Source organism: Nelumbo lutea, chromosome 4 (assembly GCF_056320005.1).
Source record: "Nelumbo lutea isolate HS-2025 chromosome 4, American lotus-T2T, whole genome shotgun sequence".
Taxonomy (NCBI): Eukaryota; Viridiplantae; Streptophyta; class Magnoliopsida; order Proteales; family Nelumbonaceae; genus Nelumbo; species Nelumbo lutea.
Window position 1 is genome coordinate 55,376,475 of NC_142687.1, and position 19,049 is coordinate 55,395,523.

Below are 19,049 nucleotides of genomic sequence, written 5' to 3' on the forward strand. Positions count from 1 at the left end.
AACTCTCCGGCCGGTGTAGCTTGCAACTTGAACGAACACACAGCGGTGGATCTGAATCTTCGTCATTAAGCTTCAACCTTACATTCCAAAATGTTAAACAAGTGTGAAAAGGGTAAAATGGTCTTTGAATTGGATTAAAGTGCATTTTTAACATATTGAAAGTTTTAGATCGTTACATGTCATCACGCGATGGATATAATGGACGGAATACTAACAGCAAGAACTACCTTGACACTTTTTAAAAGTTTGGATGCTACAGTGACACGTTTAAATGTTTGGGTACTAACTTGACATTACCCCCAAAGTTCAAGGTACTAAAATGGAATTTACCCATCAGAAATAGATTGGAGGCAACCATACAGAATTCACCTAAATGGTGGAACATTGCCCACGAATGCTAAAGCCATAACAAACTTAATAGGAAAGCATAAATGTACCATTTGATAGATGGAGAGTTATTCAAGATGTCATTTTAAAGAAAACCTCTTAAATGCCTAAGTGGGGAAGAGATTAAAGATACACACACTAGCACACAACCAGGAACTTGTCACTCATCAAGATCAGCATATGCTTTTTTATCATATTCTACAACTAGTATTCTATTAGCCCATAATGGTACAAGATTCTCATGCCCGCACCTATAAATAGTGCCAAATGCATGCACCACTTAACACAACCAGGAACTTGTCACTCATCAAGATCAGCATATGCTTTTTGATCATATTCTACAACTAGGATTCTATTAGCCCATAATGGTACAAAATTCTCATGCCCGCACCTATAAATAGTGCCAAATGCATGCACCACTTAAACACAAGCCAACATAGCCACTAAATCCCATCATCACACCTTGTTCTTTTCATACCTGGGTTCTAGACCTAATAGGTAAAATAACTCCCCCATCTCATGGATATTGTTGGATCTTAATAGAAATCGTTAGACAGTGTATGCCCTTAGCTCCAATCAATTTGATGTACGCAAACATTTATCAGTAAGTGAATAAAGTACATTATGAAACTCCATAAATTGGTCATTTATGAAACTCATGTTATTTTAGAATGTTCTCAGTCATTGAATAAGATTGGAGATTTTATCCTGAAAAGGCTAACACTGGTGTATTGTCGAATTGGTAGAGCAGGTTGTCTCAACTGCTAGGGTTCAACCCCAAGCATAGCCAATGGGTGTTTGGAAGAAAAATTAAACTCATACCAATTTCTAGTTATGCCTTGGATCTCAGAGATAAATGGGCAAAACCAAAAAGTTGCGCTCAACCCTAGAATTAATTATGATGTTGCACTAAGTTTTGGACTAAACTATCTTTGATATGCCAACCAGTGAGACCCATCAATGGTCAAATATCTTTGTATGTTAGGGCAGTTAAGGAAATTACCTGAGTGGGTGATCATAGTAATAGGATCGGTCCCTTTGTTAGACAAAGTAAATAATAGGATTTACACTCTCTTTAATGGAAACCTAAACTGTCGCCAACGGATTTCAATTGTATTTGAAATCTAAATTGCAAAATGTATTTATATGTTATATTACTATTTTATAAAAAAATGCAAAATTTTTTAATCTCAAAATCCACCTGAGCAAAGAGTGTGACACTACATTTTGCAGTTAAGGAATAAGTCATTCCCCATAGGCAGTGTTTGATGATTATGGGCCGAGAGGTTAGGTGTAAGAGACTATTACAAGGCCACTTACCTTATGGGATCTATCTTACATAAGTCCATTATCCTTGTATCTTCATAGGGTAGTTGAATCAAATGATAATTTATGTGTAAACATTAGGCTCAAACTGAGCCCAAGCTAATTAGGTTAGGGGTTCACTACCCCCGAGTAGTGAATTTGGCCTAACCACTTCTAGACGTAGGGTCAAACCCTTATAGACTTGTGTGAGACCTTTTTGGGTCCCATGCCATACTATATTCAAGCCCAAAATGGTCATGCAACACTTTTGAATGTAAACCATTAAATAAAATGGGTCCAAGGCCCATTACTAATATGATTAATTAAGAGATCACATGACAAGTTGTCATGATATTTAGGTCAAAATGAGTATAAATCTAAGTATGGAGCACCCATTCTCTTATGAAGACAATACTTATCAATTAAAGATAATGTCCTAATCCAATTTTGATTTGTATCAACTCCTAATTAGAGTAAGAGAGTGTTCTATATAAGGGACTAAGAGGAGAGGGGTAATCCAATTCTCTCCAATCTCTTGCTTTCTTCTCTTCTCCCTTGCCTCCTTAAAACCCTAATTCGATCCATCTATTATAGGGGCTGATTTCCATCAGTTCCCTATTGTGTTTTTGCAAGAAAAACATTAAAAGGATATTAAGTTCACACACCCACATCAATCCAAGCAAGTATGGTACCGCTTTTGCTGAAACGGTATTGTTGAATCATATTTACATACACATTGTGTTATTTTCAATTTCAAAGCCAATTTTGAAACTAATATTGAGTGTGAACTACTACTTTGGGAACTACACACTATGGTCTTAGTATCAGATATAATCAGTTTTAATTTGGAGTTCAAATTTGATCTGATTTAGTGCAAAATTGATCCCAAATTTTCAGATTTCAAAATTACCAAGAAATTGGTTCACGGGTCAAATTAGAAAACTTTTAAAAATTAGACCAACCACTAAACTGGTTCAACCATGTCTAAAATAGCTTCTAACCCTTCCAACAACAACAAACTATTTCACAAAGTGGATAGAAGCAACACCACTAAGAAAGGTAATTGCAACCAATATTGCAATTTCATAAGAAAAAACGTCATATACATGTTCGGGGTACCTATGTGAGTGTTGGTAGACAATGCTTTATCTTTCAATAACTCTGAAGTAATAGACTTATTAGATCAATATGGGGATAAACTTGGACAATGTTCCATCACATACTACCCATAATGAAATGCATAGGTAGAGGCCACCAATAAAACCATCTTAGGAATGTCAAAGAAAGTGGTCAGTGAGCATCAAATAGACTAGGCAAATCACTTACCAAGCACACTCTAGGTTTATAAGACATCCAAAAGAAAGGCAATAGGCACATCACCTTAAAATTTGGTTTATGGCCAGGAAGCGATTTTACTCGCGAAAATATTGCTATTGTTCGCAAAAGTGGCACAACAGCTAGAAAGAGAACATGAGTTAGAAATTATGGATGAATCAGTTTATGCTCAACTGGAGTACTTAGATGAGGAAAGAGAAAGGGAACTTACAAAGCAAAAACATACAAACAACAGATGGTAACACTCTATAACAACCTAGTAAAGAAAAGAGAATTTAAAGGAGACATAGTTCTAAAAGTGGCTCCACACATTAGACAGAGCAGGTCTGCCAAGAAATTCATCATGAACGGGCAAGGACAATATGTCATAAAAAAAGCCACTTCATAGATTGGTTATTATGTGTTTCATGACCCAATGTCCAAAGAGCAAGGTGAAACTTTAAACATTCAGTGCTTTAAATTGTATCATCCCTAGCAAATGATAACAACGCTTATAGTGTTATATAATATCTTATTAAATTCTAACATTATGAATGAAATACTTGTGCTCATCTATTATCTACCATTATCTGATATACATCACATGACATGAATAAAATTTTCTTTTGCAAACAATGTTCATTTCATTGTATACATGTACAAACATTCTGCCAATGATATCCTCAAGGCACCAAGCTACCAAAGACAAGTAACTGTAGGGGGCTTTGGCTCAACAGTAATCCTCTAGGCACCATATATTTCAAAAGGCACCAAGTTGCCAAAAGAGTCAGTAATTCTAGGGGGCTTCGACTCAATGGTAACTCTATGGGCACTAACATTGTGTTAAGGATGACATCTATCATATGAAAATTTGGTAGATAAAGCTCGAAAAAGTATTATCTTTTAATTCAGAACAAAGTTATGCATGTGCTTTCGTTATCTAGCTTCGAACTAACGATTACCACCATCTTAAAGATTCAATAGTTAAGCAAGCACAATATACAAAGTATAGTTTCGCAGAAAAGACACCGCGAATACAAGTGAGACATCTCAAGAGTAGAGCAATTATAGATCCACAATATAAAACCATAGAAAACAAAGTAGATACAAGAAATTTTCCAAGCACAACATACAAGGTAACAACCACAGCTTTACAAGTAGCATTAAAAATCATACATATATTTTGTGATTCCAATGTACAGTACAAAACAAGATTAGTTACAAAATCAAACCCAAAGTCAACAAAAAGAAGAACCAAAAAACATAGTTAACCATTGAAGATCCCCAACACATGAAATTGAATGTTTAAACCCTTGAAGTAAACCCAATCACTCTTCTGCCTTAGAAACATGCTCTTGGAGTTCAGTAACCTGCTATTTTTGTCGTGACAAAAGTTCACCATTGAGCTTTTCTACATTCTATTCCTGATGTAGCGCGATTCGGGCACTCCTAGCTGATCGCTGACTGGCTCCTTGCTGGCAACGAGCGGGACTTGAGAAGATGAAAGGAATGATTCCCGAGGATTTACCCGGTGGGAATACTCCGATGCTTAAGTTAGTACTGTGTATGGGAAGTAAAAGGAAAAACGAAGGCTAAGAGTGTAGGTCGCGTAGTTTTCCTGTACTCAAGAGGTTTCTTGGTTTTTTCCCGAAGGAGTTTCTTCTCTGCCCTGAGGGCTTTTATAGGGGCGCTCCTTGGGGGATCGGGCATAACCGCCACTGGATCCCCTACCACAGTCGTTACCTGCCAGGGCTGCGTAGATGGCCACTGGGGCGTACTCCTTATCCAAGCGAGTGACACGTCTCCAGAGACGTGGGTGCAGACTGCCGAAAGGACAGGGACTGCGCCGTCAATAGGGGATATGGCACAGTTTGATTGGTACGGCCTGTCAGATAGAAGCTTCCTGCAGAATGCTCGTGCGACCCATTCGCGAGCTACTTTATAGCGAGCTAGGAATACTTCAGGAGTACCTTAGTAGAATTAGTCTTCGGGATGACTTGTCTGCTTGGGAGTTCGGGCGAGCTGGTTTTTCTTAGCTTGCGAGCTGAAGTTGCCTCGGAATATCCCTTTGGGGGTAGCTCGGGGAATCTGAAGCTCGCGTCGTGGCGAGCTACTTTAGGGGCCCGTTACTTAGCTGTATAAGGCCACAGTGCTGAGTTGTCGCTTACGCCGGGTCAGTGTCCATGTGTCATTGTTTCATAGATTGGGTCAAATCACCCTTCATCAATTGCCCCCCACTCCTCGGGCTAAGGGCATTGACTTAGCGCAGTGAGTTTATGAAGCGCGATGGGCTGATTTGACTGAAATTCAAACTTGGTTGACTACCCTCATTAAATGCGTTCGCGGGAATCAAGAGATCTTCTGTCTTCCCTGACTTTTCGGATTCCGAAAATGTGCTGAGGTGGCCTTTAATTCTGAACGTTGTGTGGCTGCGACTACCTCAATTGTGGAAGACATGCCGCCAATCGCCTTCGGTTTTCAAAAGGCGTGCGGTCAGGAAATCTGCGGACCGTTGGATCTGCTTTGATCCGGGCCGTCAGTTTGAAAGGGCGGGGGTTATAAGTAAGGGCCCCCCTCAGGCCCTACCTTCCTCCACGCCATCCTTTGGATTCTGATGTTGCATACTTCGCCTAGCTTACTCGAATTCCTCAGTCTGCTTCGTTCCGTCTTACTCTGGTGAGTCCCAATCGCCGTTAGCCATGTCTGGGTACCCACATCATGCCTATCACAGGGGCGATAGCCAGGATGATGATGCTCCCTCGAGTTCAGGGGGAGCTTGGGAGCATATCCCAGAGGCCCGGGAAGCCTCTGGTGATACGGCATCTACTTCTAGGGGAAGGGAGCCTGATACCTTTGGCCCTTCCTTAATGACAACGGAGAGACTCAGGTCTCTAATCCGCTACTTTCGTCTCCCCAGGGACCTGGTTTACAGCCTCCCTACTGGCAACTTCCCTTGGGAGCATGGTCCCAATGACATAGTAATCTTTCAGGAATAGCTCAAGGTTGGCTTGCATCTCCCCTGCACCCCTTGGTAGTGGAGGTGCTAAATCATTTTAATGTCACCATTGACCAACTTCATCCCAACGCCATTCGAAACATGGTTGGGACTATATCTTTGTGTTACGAGTACTGTCTCCCTTTAGATCTTGGTATTTTCGCTTCCATCCTTTGTATAAAGAATGTTGCTCCTGGGGTTCCTCCGGAGAGGCGCTTTTATTACCTCTCCCCCCGTCGTGGCTATAAGCTCTTATACGAGCTGCCAAATAAGATTCCCGCCTGGAAGCGGGACTACTTTGTGGTCCGTAACCCCGAGGGGTGGCCCTTTCCCACTGCTTGGAGAGGCGCTATCCCGGACCCCGGGGCCGAGTTGGACCCTGAGACTCAAAAAATGATGCTGTCCTGGGTGTCGGTAGCTTCCATTGCTCAGACTACTTAGCCGAGGAGAAGCTCGTGCAGGCAGGCTTAAGCCCGAGTAGGTCGGTCTTTTAGGTCACGTAGTGCCTTGTGACTTGTGTACATATGCATTTTGTTTATTGTTGGACTAATACCTTGTGGTCTTGTGGCAGCCATCATGTCTAGTGCTGATTCACGCCGCCTTCTCTCGGGCAGCTAGAGACGCCAAGCGAAGAGGATGCACCCCGACCGAACCCCGCCTTCGGGAAGCGTTGAGTTCAGGTCTGCCGAGTCGATCCTTCCCTCTCCTTCGCCCGAGGTTCCGATGCCCACTCCTGAGAGGACTAGTGGGACTAACCCTGGGGGAAGCGAACTCCCTCAGTCAGGGGAGGCATCCTTCAACCCCCTTCAGCCCCATCCTTACCCCCGATTCCCAGTGGGAAACTGGGAAGGGGTAAATGATTATCTGGTAGCTCACCGGAGGAGCTGGAAAGCAGTTACCAATGATGAAATTGCTCAGTCGGGAAACATGGAGCCCAAGGATTTATCCGCGTCCGCCTCTGCTCACTGTGTGGTGGTAAGTGACCTTTTTCCCTCTTTTCTTGTTTTGCTCTTTCCCACTGTCTTCTGATCTTTCTTTCTCGTTGACAGGTAAATTCTGCCATTCATGCCATGGCTCTCCAGACGCACATCCATCGAATCGACACTCTCAACCAATGTGCTACCAACCAAAAGCTCCAAGTCGAGCTCGACTGGATCCGGGGCGAGATCTAGCACACCCGCAAGGGGAGCGAGTCTCAGGAGCTGCTCGTCCATGACCAGGAAGCTCAAATCGCCTGGCTTACTGAAGAGAGTGCAAGCTACAGGGAGGAGTCATCGAGGATGGCGGGGGAGAGGGAGCTTCTCAGGCAGCAAGTGCGGGACTTGGAGTCTACTCTTTTGAACCGGACCCGAAACTTCGATCAGATGGTGGAGGCTGAGCGAGAGAAAGTGGTCTGGGATTTTAAAGACTCCCAGGAATTTCATGACCTCCAGGCGGAGTATGGTTCGGGTTCATACCGCTCAGGGTTTAAGCTCCGTCGGTGGCTGGTTCGGAAGAAGTTCTCCGGGCTCAACCTCGACGGCATTACTATGAAGGGTCTGTCTCCTGAGACAGCGGACCAGGCGGATGAAGAGGAGCCCGATTCTCTGGAGGATGAGGAGGCGGATTCTTGAGGTGGCGTTTCTCTGGGCTCCTATGGCTCCCGGGTGCCGTGAACCCGGTCTTTCACAAGTTTTCAGTTGGGCCGTTGTGCCCTATGATGATGGAACCTTTCCCGAGCTGCTTAGCTCGGTTATTGCAACTGTCATTCATTTTTTTTTTGAATGAAAGTTTCTTCCTTCTTCTGAGTATGATGGACTCCCTTTATTTTCACTAAAGCAATCACATCACTTGAACTGTTAAAGTTACATACTTGAAGTAGGGCTCTTCAGTAGGCGTTATCCCGATTTGTCACGTTTAAGGCCCGTGTGTTATATCACGGAGTGATTACAACGTATGCCCGAATTAAGCATTGGTTGGCTATTTCTCAGTTTGACCAACATATCGAGATGAACTATGCTTCACGGGGTTTAAACCCGAACTACTTACGCTTTTAATATTTCATATCTTGCCTTTTCCATTAGTCGTTTCTTCACGCTGAGGTCTTTGTCAGCTCGGTGTTTTGGCCCTTAGGCTTTGGGAGGGACCCGTAGTCCGCTCCTGGATTTCTCCCAGGCTGAAGTGGTGACTGGGGTCTTCTTGTGCCGAGGTCATGTTAGCTCAGTATTTTGGCCCTTAGGCTTTGGGAGGGACCCGTAGTTCGCTCCTTGATTTCTCCTAGGCCGAAGTGGCGACTGGGGTCTTCTTGTGCCGAGGTCATGTTAGCTCGGTATTTTGGCCCTTAGGCTTTGGGAGGGACCCGTAGTCCGCTCCTGGATTTCTCCCAGACCGAAGTGGCACTGGGGTCTTCTTGTGCCGAGGTCATGTTAGCTCGGTATTTTGGCCCTTAGGCTTTGGGAGGGACCCGTAGTCCTCTCCTGGATTTTTACAGGTAATATTGCCTCAGGTTGACAATATTTCATGCTCGAGGTACTTGTTTCACTTCGAGAGTCTCAAGCTCATATGTTCCTTCCCCGAGCATTCATTTCACTCGATAAGGGCCTTCCAAGTTGGATCCGAGCTTGCCAGTACCGGGCTCAGGCACCACAACTTTACGAAGGGCCAGGTCGCCAACACGGAGGTTTCGCCTCTTGACCCTGGTGTAATAGTACCGAGCTACTCTCTGCTGCTAGGTTGTGGTCCTAATGTACGCGAGGTCCCTCACTTCGTTGAGTAGGTCGAGGTTGGTACGTAGTTCATCTTCGTTTGTTTGATCATTGTATGCTTCTAGGTGCAATGTAGGTACTTCGATCTCTGTGGGAATCACTGCTTCAGTGCCATAGGTGAGATTGAAGGGTGTTTCTCCCGTGGCGGTCTTCTCCGTGGTTCGGTAGGCCCATAAGACACTGGGTAGTTCATCTGCCAAATCCTTTAGCTCAGTCCAATCGTGCCTTTAGTCCGCAGAGGATGGCTCTATTCGTGACTTCTGCCTGACCGTTTGCTTGAGGGTGTGCGACTGAAGTAAAGTACTGTTGGATCCCCATGTCTCTGCACCAATCTTGAAATTTGATGTCCTCGAACTGTTTGCCATTGTCGGAAATCAATACCCAAGGTAGTCCGAAACGGCATACGATACTATTCCAAAAGAAGTTTTGGACATTTCAGACTGTGATCGTCACGAGGGGCTCGGCTTCCACCCACTTGGTAAAATAGTCCACCGCCACTACTAAGAACTTTCTTCCACCCGTTGCTGGCGGGAATGGCCCGAGTAGATCGATGCCCCACTGCGCAAAGGGCCACGGGCTGGTGAGATACTTGAGGTCGGCAGTGGGTTGGTGGTGAATATTGGCATGTCTATGACATTTGTCACATTTTCTGACAAGTTCAATGGCATCTGCCTTCGTTGTTGGCCAATAATACCCTTACCGAAGCACTTTCTAGGCAAGGGCCCTGCCCCCAAGTGTCCTCCGCACAGACCCTCATGGATGTCGCGGAGTACGAGCTCGACTTCGGTAGGTCACAAGCAACGCAGATAAGGGAGTGTGTAGGATCTCCTGTACAGCCACTCGTCTATCACGACGTATTTGGCTACTTGGCGCTGCTCCCTTCTGGTTGCATTGCGATCTGCATGGAGGTTCCCGTGTAGCAAGAAGCTCGCGAGCGGGTCAACCCTGCTCGGCTCTGCTTGAATGATGGGAGCGACCTCCTCTGCCCCCCTGAGAATGCTAGGCCAAGACAGGTCCTCTATGTACACGGTGCTCATGGTGATGTCGCTAGTGCTGGCTAACTTGGACAGGGCGTCGACCTCAGCGTTCTCCGACCTAGGGATCCGTCTGATGAAGTGTGACAGGAAGTTGAGCAGGACTTCTCTGACTTTGGCTAAGTAGGCAATCATGGTCGGCTTGCAAGATTCGTACTCGCCGGTGACTTGGTTGACCACAAGCTAGGAGTCATTGTAGATAATGATGTGCTTGGCTTTTACTTCTCAGGCTAGAGTTAGTCCAGCTATCAACGCCTCGTATTCTGCTTCATTGTTGGATGCCTCGAACTCGAAGCGTAGCACGTACTCCAGTTTTATGCCGCTTGGGCCGTGCAGCACTATTCTGGCATCGCTGCCCTGTTGGTTCGATGAGCCATCTACGTGAAGGATCCAGGGCTCCTCATCCCAGCTCGCAGTTGGCCAAGCTAGGAGAGGTGCCACACTGGCTACTACTTCATGGGGTTCGGACTCGACCGATCCGGGAGCTCCAGGCTCACCCGAGGTGGGAGCCTCGCGCTCAACCGGACTGGGAACTTCGGAGTTGAACGTGCATTTGGCTATGAAATCTGCTAAGGCTTGGGCCTTAATGGCAGTTCGCGGCTTGTATTGGAGGTCGTACTCGCTGAGCTCAATGGCCCACTTCGTCAATCGGCCAGAGACCTCGGGCTTAAGCAAGACTTGCCTCAGAGGTTTGTCGGTAAGGACGATAATAGTATGAGCTTGGAAGTACGGGTGGAGCTTCCGAGCTACAATTATCAATGCATATGCTAGCTTCTCCATCTTTGGGTATCTCGTTTCTGCTCCCTGCAATACTTTACTAACATAATAGATGGGTCATTGGACCCGATTTACTTCCTTTATTAGTACCGAACTGACCACTTCGTTGCTCGCCGAGAGGTACAATTCTAAAATGTCACCCTCCTCGGGCCGGGTTAAGATTGGCACTAGCGAGGTAATTCTTGAGCTCGTCAAACACGAGCTGACAGTCTTGGGTCCACTCAAACCCTTTGCTCTTAATTGCCTTAAAGAACGGCAGACAGCGGTCCACCGATTTGGACATGAAGCGGCTCAGGGCGGCTATGCGGCCATTCAGCCTATGAACCTCCTTCAACTTACAGGGTGGTCTCATGTCTAAGATGGCATTAACCTTATCCAGGTTGGCTTTAATGTCGCGTCGGTTAACGATGTTTCCCAGGAATTTACCTGTGGTCACGCTAAACACACACTTGTTCGGATTTAATCTCATGTTAAACTTACGCAAAATTTCAAAAACATAATGCAAGTCTTGTATTAATTCATGTGAGAATTGAGTTTTGACGACCATGTCGTCTACATAGCATTCTACTTTTCTGCCGATTAACGGCGCGAACAATTTATTTACAAGTCTCTAAAAGGTTGGCCCTGCGTTTTTCAACCCGAAGGGCATAACCTTGTAACAGTAGAGGCCGAACTCTGTGATGAAGGCAGTCTTTTCTTCGTTTGCCAGGTCCATCTTGATCTGGTTATAGCCCGAATAGGCGTCCAAGAAACTGAACAACTCGTGCCCTAAGGTCGCGTCCACCAGACAATCGATTCGGGGGAGTGGGAAGCAGTCTTCCGGGCAAGCCCGGTTCAGGTCGGTGTAGTCGACGCACATGCGCCACTTGCCGTTGGCCTTCTTTACCAGGACAGGGTTGGCTACCCAACTCGGGTATTGGACTTCTCTTATGAAGTCCGCCGTGATGAGCTTCTCGACTTCCTCGTTGACCGCTTTCCACCGTTCCGGGGCTAGGTTGCGTTTCTTCTGTCTAACGGGCCTAACTACAGGATCAGTGTTCAGCTTGTGAGTTATGAGTCCGGGGTCTATACCGGGCATTTTTGCCGCGAACCATGCAAAAATATCTAAATTTTGAAGTAAAAAACTTACCAGTTCGAATCGTAGGGGCTCCTGGATAGAAGCGCCGATCTGAAGCGTCCGAGATGGGTCTGTTGTTGAGGTCGGGACCACGATTGTTTCTTCCGTGGGCGCGGCTCGCTCTTCGTCTTGCTCCGTGGGTCGTTCCAGTTCGAGGTCATCGGCCACCTTGGTTTTTCCCTTTAGGGCGGCAACGTAGCACTTGCGGGACTCGAGCTGGTCGCCCCATGCTACTCCCACACCGAAATCTATTGGTAATTTCATAGCCAAGTGGTAAGTGGAGACCACCGCCCGTAGGACATGGGTGATCGGTCAACCTATTATGGCATTGTAGGGAGAGGGGGTCGCTACCACCAGGAAGTTGTGTTCGAATCTGACCACACAAGGCCACGTGTCAATCTCTACAGGTACTGTTATCTTCCTAAGGGGGCGGACTTCCTCTCTAGTGAAGCCCACTAAAGGGGTGTCCGTAGGCCTCAAATCGTTTCTCTGCAACTGAAGCTTGTTGAACGCAGCTTTAAAGAGGATGTCAGCCAAGCTGCCTGAGTCCACGAGTACACGCCTGACCTCGAAGTTGTTGAACCTTAGCTTTATCATGAGTGCGTCATCATAGGGGTAGTGGACCCCCCACGCATCGTCTTCTGTGAAGAAAATTGGATCTCCCGTCTTCGGCCGCTTTGCGGGGGTTCTTCTCTTCCTGGGTGGCCTCACGAACTGATGTCCGAGCTGCTGCTGAGGTGCAACCCGCAACGATCGAACCTCCCACTATCATGTGGATGGTTCCTCGAACTAGCCTCTCCTTCGGAGGCTGCCTCTGCGGTTGTTCGGCCGGCCTGCTGCTGGAATCTGGAGCATCTCTGCCGTGCTCCCCTTGCCGACTTGCTCTTTTATTATTATTATTATTATTATTATTATTATTATTATTATTATTATTATTATTATTATTATTATTATTATTATTATTATTATTATTTTATACAAAGTTTCTCAAATATCCACGATGGATGAGCTCCTCTATCTCGTCGCGGAGGTTTTTACAGCTTTCGGTACTGTGACCGTGGTCTTTGTGAAAACTACAATACAAGCTCTTATTTCTTTCATTGGGGTTCCCCTTCAAACGGGGTGGCCACTTCACGTACGGGGCATCCTTGATTGCCATCAGGATTTCGGCCCGCTTCGCGTTCAATGGGGTATAATCAGCTCGGTCTGGTGCAGGAGCTCGGAATAATTGACCTGGCTTCGCACTCCGAACTGCTTCCTTTTTCCGTCGGGTGTCTACTTGACTGGAAGGCTCTTCTCTTTTTCTTTTTTCTGGTGCGCCCTCCCCCTTCTGGTTGATCTCCTCTTCAGTGGCTATGAACTTATCTGCAAGTTTTAGAAACTCGGTTATGGCCACAGGTTGGTTGATGACCATGTGCCACTTGAACTCCTTGTGCTTCACGCCCTTCTTGGCCGCTGCTAGGCGTACGGCGGGATCCAGGCGCGGTATCTGCATACAAGCGTCATTGAACCACTTGATATAACTCTTGATGGATTCTCCCTCCCTTTGTGCTATGCTGAAGATGCTTTCTTCAGTTCACGGGCACCGCTTGCTGGTGACAAAGTGCGACGTGAAGGCTTGTGCGAACTGCACCCAACTTCTTATTGACTCGGGCGCCAAGTTCCGGTACCACGTGCGGGCTACTCCCCTAAAAGTAGTGGAGAAGGCCACGCACATGCACGACTCACTAGCTCACGCTATGTGCATCTGTGACTGAAAGGCATCTACGTGATCATTCGGGTCGAATGACTCGTCGTACTTATCAAGAGGGGGGAGCTTGAATTCCTTGGGCATCGGGACTGTCAGTAATTCAGAAGACAGGGGGGATGGAACTGAATGAAGGGGAGCTTTGGCTTCAGCCGAGCCTACCTCTTCTTTGCCCATGAGGTTGGGCAAATCGCGGGTGACAGATCGGCGAGCTCGATGTCGGTACCTCTACTTCCTGACGGGCTCGGTGTTTGTGCTGCTCACTTCCGTGCTATCCAGGACAGTTTGCACCAAGGGTAGCTCGGTCCGCTGGTGATGGCTACGGACAGAAGGAGCCTGCCTGGAGTCTGGTGCTAGGATTTTGAATCGGTTCTCTAGGATCGGGGTTCCAAGCTTCAACTGCCGGGGCGACGTAGACCTGCCCAGCCGGGATACTCCCGACCTGTCCGCCCACTGCGAGATCGGGGTGGCCGGTCTCCCCCGTCTGCCATGGGGGGAGGCCTGGTTTTTTGGGAGGTTTTGGGGGGCCTCTCCTCGGCCGAAGTGCTCATTCTGGCGGCGAGATTTGGCTTGTTGCGAAGCTGGGCACTGAGGCGAGAGCTGAGGCTGCTGAAGCTAAGGTTGGGGCAGCTGGGGGAACTACTGCTGATGTTGATACTGGGAGACCTGATGCAGTACAGGTTGTTGATACTAGGAGAGCGATCCGGGCACTCCTAGCTAACCGCTGACTGGCTCGTTGCTGGCAACGAGTGGGACCTGAGAAGATGAAAGGAAGGATTCTCGGGGTTTACCTGGTGGGAATACTCCGATGCTTAAGTTAGTACTGTGTATGGGAAGTAAAAGGAAAACGAAGGCTAAGAATGTAGGTCGTGCAGTTTTCCTGTACTCAAGAGGCTTCTTGGTTTTTTCTCGAAGGAGTTTCTCCTCTGTCCTGAGGGCTTTTATTGGGGCGCTCCTTGGGGGATCGGGCATACCCACCACTGGATCCCCTGCCACAGCCGTTACCTGCCAAGGCTGCGCAGATGGCCATTGGGATGTACTCCTTATCTAGGCGAGTGACACGTCTCCAGAGTGACAGGCACGCCTCCACCTACTGAGAGACGTGGATGCAGACTGCCGAAAGGATAGGGACTACGTCGTCAGTGGATATGGCACAGTCTGATTGGTACGGCCGGTCAGATAGAAGCTTCCTGCGAGAATGCTCGTGCGACCCATTCGCAAGCTACTTTGTAGCGAGCTAAGAATACTTCAGGAGTACTCTTAGTAGAATTAGTCTTCGGGATGACTTGTCTGCTTGGGAGTTCGAGCGAGCTGGTTTTCCTTAGCTTGCGAGCTGAAGTTGCCTTGGAATATCCCTTTGGGGGTAGCTCGGGGAACCCAGAGCTTGCATCATGGCGAGCTACTTTAGGGGCCCGTTACTTAGCTGTATAAGGCCACAGTGCTGAGTTGTTGCTTATGCCGGGTCAATGTCCACGTGTCTTTGTTTCATAAATTGGGTCAAATCACCCTTCATCAATTCCTACAACCCAAGTAGCTCGGACTAAGAGACAAATCTTTATGAAAATCCAACAAACAATCAGATAAAGAACTTTCAACACAAATGTCCACCAATCAATCCAAAAGACATCAACGTTAAACCCACTAGTTTACAAATGAAGTATAGCTTGAAACCAAATCCGTCTACAATAACCTCATCTGAATATGACAAATTGTATTCAAAGCAAATTTAGAAAATGCGTGGACTGTAGAATCTAAGATAAAACCACCAGCACCACTATGAACCTGAAATGCCTTCTTGGCCCAGCACACCCAAGTACAACCTTGAAAATCCCATTCAAAATTAGGAACGTCCTTAGGTTGACAGAGAATACTAACTCATTGATAACCACCTCAACAATATCTTCATGACTATTTATAGAATTTTGCAAATTTTCTTCAATAGCTCCGTGGCCGATGATCTCAAACAACTCATTACTTGCATTCACTTCAAAAACCTACACTGTAAATAAAAAGTAAGTAGAGACAAAGAGAAAACATAGGAAAGAAACCATATATAAAATTAGGTCAAACCTCGATGTGAGCATCGGAAAACAGTTCACTTGGGTTGGATTTGGAGTCACCACCCATTAATTTAGTAAATGGAGGTGATGGGACCTCTGGGAATAATTTCAAAAACGTTTTCTTTTTTTTTTTTTAATTTTAGTAGTGCCTCCAAAGCCTATGGCACCGGTTAACCAATCTGGATAAGGCTTAGATGGGAGGGGGAAGGGATTAGGCACCCCTCTCCTAGTCCAATAGGTGGGGCACACATGGTATCCCAAATATGCACAATTGCTATCACAATTACTGATCAATCCACACATATTAATATTAAACGAAAATAACTAATTAACATCAAGAGATCTAAATTTGTGTCTAACAAAAGAAAGTGAGAATCACTAATTAATCAAGAAATAAACCAACAGTAGTGCAAAAAGAAAATAATACGATCGATAAAACCAGGATTCTTCTACTGAACGAATGATAGATTCAACTAAAAAATAGTAGATCTGTCATGTTGGTACCGAGAGTTGTAGGGGCTGAATAAGCCCACTCTCTCTCCTCCCAACTGTAGATGCTAAAGATTTATTGATCATACCACAAAACAAAGAAAAACCAACCAAAAACAGAGTAAGAATGGATGTTACCTAGATTGGGATTTTGGGCTAAAAATCGACCACTGCAACAACGGAACAGGAAGGTAGATCTGCTACGGTTATGGCTTCCTCACCGACCAGAATATCAAATTTGGTTTGCGATTGGATGATGTAACAGCGGAACCGAAAAACTCTTTGAGCATAGGCTTCACACTATGACTAGAATGGAGCAACTTTAGGTAATGACGGTTGTCATCATTCCAATGAGGGTGGACGCAGAGATTCGGTGAATGCTTCAGGGGAGTCGAAGATGATTAACAGTGTTTCAGGTTGAGATTTCAGCTTGCTGGGATGAGAAAGAAGGAAGCGATGGAGGAAGAGGAGGTTGGAACAGTCGGAGTAGTCCGGAGTGATGAGAGATCGTTGTCGCCACAGTTCAATTGTTGCTGGTTTGACTTGAAAGAGGAAGAGAGTGAATACTGGATAACAGTGTGGGATTTCGAAGAAGAAGAAGAAGAAGAAGAGAGGAGGAGAGGAAAACGGTCAGAGCAACCACCGTTGCCCGAAGTTGTAGCGACAGGCAGTAACAGGGGAGGGTAAACCAGGGAAAGAAGAAGAAGAAGGGGTGGAAGAGAGAGAGAGACCACTGAGAAGGACCAGAGGAAGAGAACGTCAGAGCCGCCGCTGCTACTCTGGTTCAAACAAAGAGGATGAAGTGAACAGTTGATTCCTGAATTTCGTTAAATATGATAATGGGGTAGCTTTTATAATGGGACAGGAGCATTTAGGTAATTTTAAGTTTTGAGGGGTATTTTATAATTTCGACAAACTGGGGTATTTTTTGTTCAACCGGATCTAAGGGGATAAGACATGGGGTTCATGGATGGATGGCTAGGATTTGGCGTCTATTGTCTCCAGAAGCACATCATTAAATACCATTAAATACCATGGAACATCAGTTTAAACATTTATAATTTTTATCATTTATCAAATACCTACTAAAGTAGTAAAGGGATGAGAACGGGTCGTATCCACAAGGAAGCGAGGCAAAACTAATATGTACTTAGATCCGAATAAGAGAATATAATCGAGAATTGCAAAAAATAAGAAAGTAAAATCTATTATTGTTGAAATTAAATGATTCGGAATTAAACAAAACAATAACTAAAATTCAGAATTTAACAAAGTGTAGAAATCAACAAAAGAAATAAAACAAATAAACAAAGTTGATCCAGAATACAGATCCAGTGGCGGTAGCTGCAGATCGGCCAAACAGCTTGCAGAAAGTCCTCCTCACAAGAACTGAGTCCTTTCTACAACCCTCAAACCCCTCGAGACACCTTAGCCTTTAACTGAACAACCCTCAAGTCAGATCTAGTGGCGGTAGTTGCTGAATGGTTGAACAGCTTGCAGGAACCCCTCCTGACGATCTATGTATCCTCCCCTTCTACGACCCTTGAACTCCTCAAGAAACCTTAACCTTGTTAACTGGGTAAACTGACCAACCCCTTCTACAAGGTCTTTAAGACCCTTTTAATAGAAAAGAGTAGACACAACTAAAAATTGGGAGAAAGATGGAGGGCGGCAATTGGGATTTGGCAAAGTTAGGGATGGCTTAGGGTTTCTAATGGAATGCTAAGATAGTTTTGGAGTGATCTTATGGCTGAAAATAAAAGGAGAGGGCACCCAGTATAATGTAGGGTTGAGATTTGGGGGCCCAGAAATGGAGGGTGTAGATTAGAACATCTAGGGTTGAAGGGTTAAGATTAAAAGAATAGGTGGTGCCCCAAATTGAATGGTTGGGATATAAGATGGAGGGAGTGGCTGAGATTTGGAGGTGAGGGGTTGAATGGTGAGGATTAGCAGAATAAGTGGTGCCCTAGGGTTTAAAAGCTATAAAGAAGAGCCCTAAAATGAGTGGTTGAGATTAAAAGAGGTGGAGGGTGGAGATTAAACATGGGCGGCTAGGATTTGCTAAGAGTGAAAAGATTAGGTTAAAAAAGCTCCTTAGGGTTTGCTAAGGAAATGGGAAAATGGTAATACAATAGGAAGGGCGCCAATTGAGTTTAGCATATATGAGGCGCCCTCCTATTCTCAGTTCTTTACAAAAATATCCCCTCTCTCAGTTGGACTTCACACCAGCTTCCCAAAAACTGCTATTCAGCCATCAAAACTTCTCAGTTGTCTACATAATTTGCACAGAGACCCTCAGAGGTTACATAATTGATTTTAACTGGAAAAATGACACATTTTGACTTTTTTAAGGCCAAAAATACCCCTAAATTGATAACCTTAAGGCATCAAAGTGCAGAGTTATCACACCCCCCCAACTTAAACATTGCTAGTCCCTTAGCAATGTAGCCTTAAAATTACACTGATCATAGAGATCTTTCCCATCTCAAGATCCTCCCTGACAGAATTAGTCAAACATCCTGATTCCAGCCTTCTCAAACTCTGTATGGATCGGTATTGGGGTTAAGGGGTAAAATCATCTTTCTTTGAATATTACATAAACTTTGCTTAAAAATCTTATTTACCCTTCCATTTGCAGATTGTCTTGATAATCTAAGATTGATTTTAAAATTAGATAAGTATTCTTCTTATTATTTTCGACAACAGATTTCTACCCCTGAACTTATTTTTATTGTTACCTTTCACCGTTTTACGCGAATCCCAACACATGCCTTTGGTGAAGAGACTCGGTTACTAAGCGTTAGGTAAGTGTCTTTGGCATTCCCTTTTCTGTTTGACGCAAATCTCAACACTTCACTTAGGTGAAGAGACCCGGTAACTAAGTCTAGGGTGTTCATTAACCTTTTGTTCTCTCTCTCCCTCTCTCTCTCTCTCTCTCTCTCTCTCTCTCTCTCTTTGCAACACTATTCAGGGTAGTCCACTATCTCTTAACAATTTGAAGAATTTTGTCTAATTTCTTAATCTTTCTATTCCTATCTTGATAGGGGAAAACTTGGGAGTATTTTCTAATTTCTAAACAG

General features: G+C 45.2%; 1 long non-coding RNA gene across 1 annotated transcript; it reads right to left on the bottom strand.

Moving 5' to 3' along the window:
* Nucleotides 1-14,974: 14,974 nt before the first annotated feature.
* Nucleotides 14,975-16,793, bottom strand: LOC148860704 (uncharacterized). The gene is made up of 2 exons (XR_016113390.1): nucleotides 16,108-16,793; nucleotides 14,975-15,419 (listed from the first exon to the last, which is right to left on the bottom strand). It is a non-coding gene; the product is annotated as an uncharacterized LOC148860704 (long non-coding RNA).
* Between the last annotated feature and the right edge of the window lie 2,256 nt (nucleotides 16,794-19,049).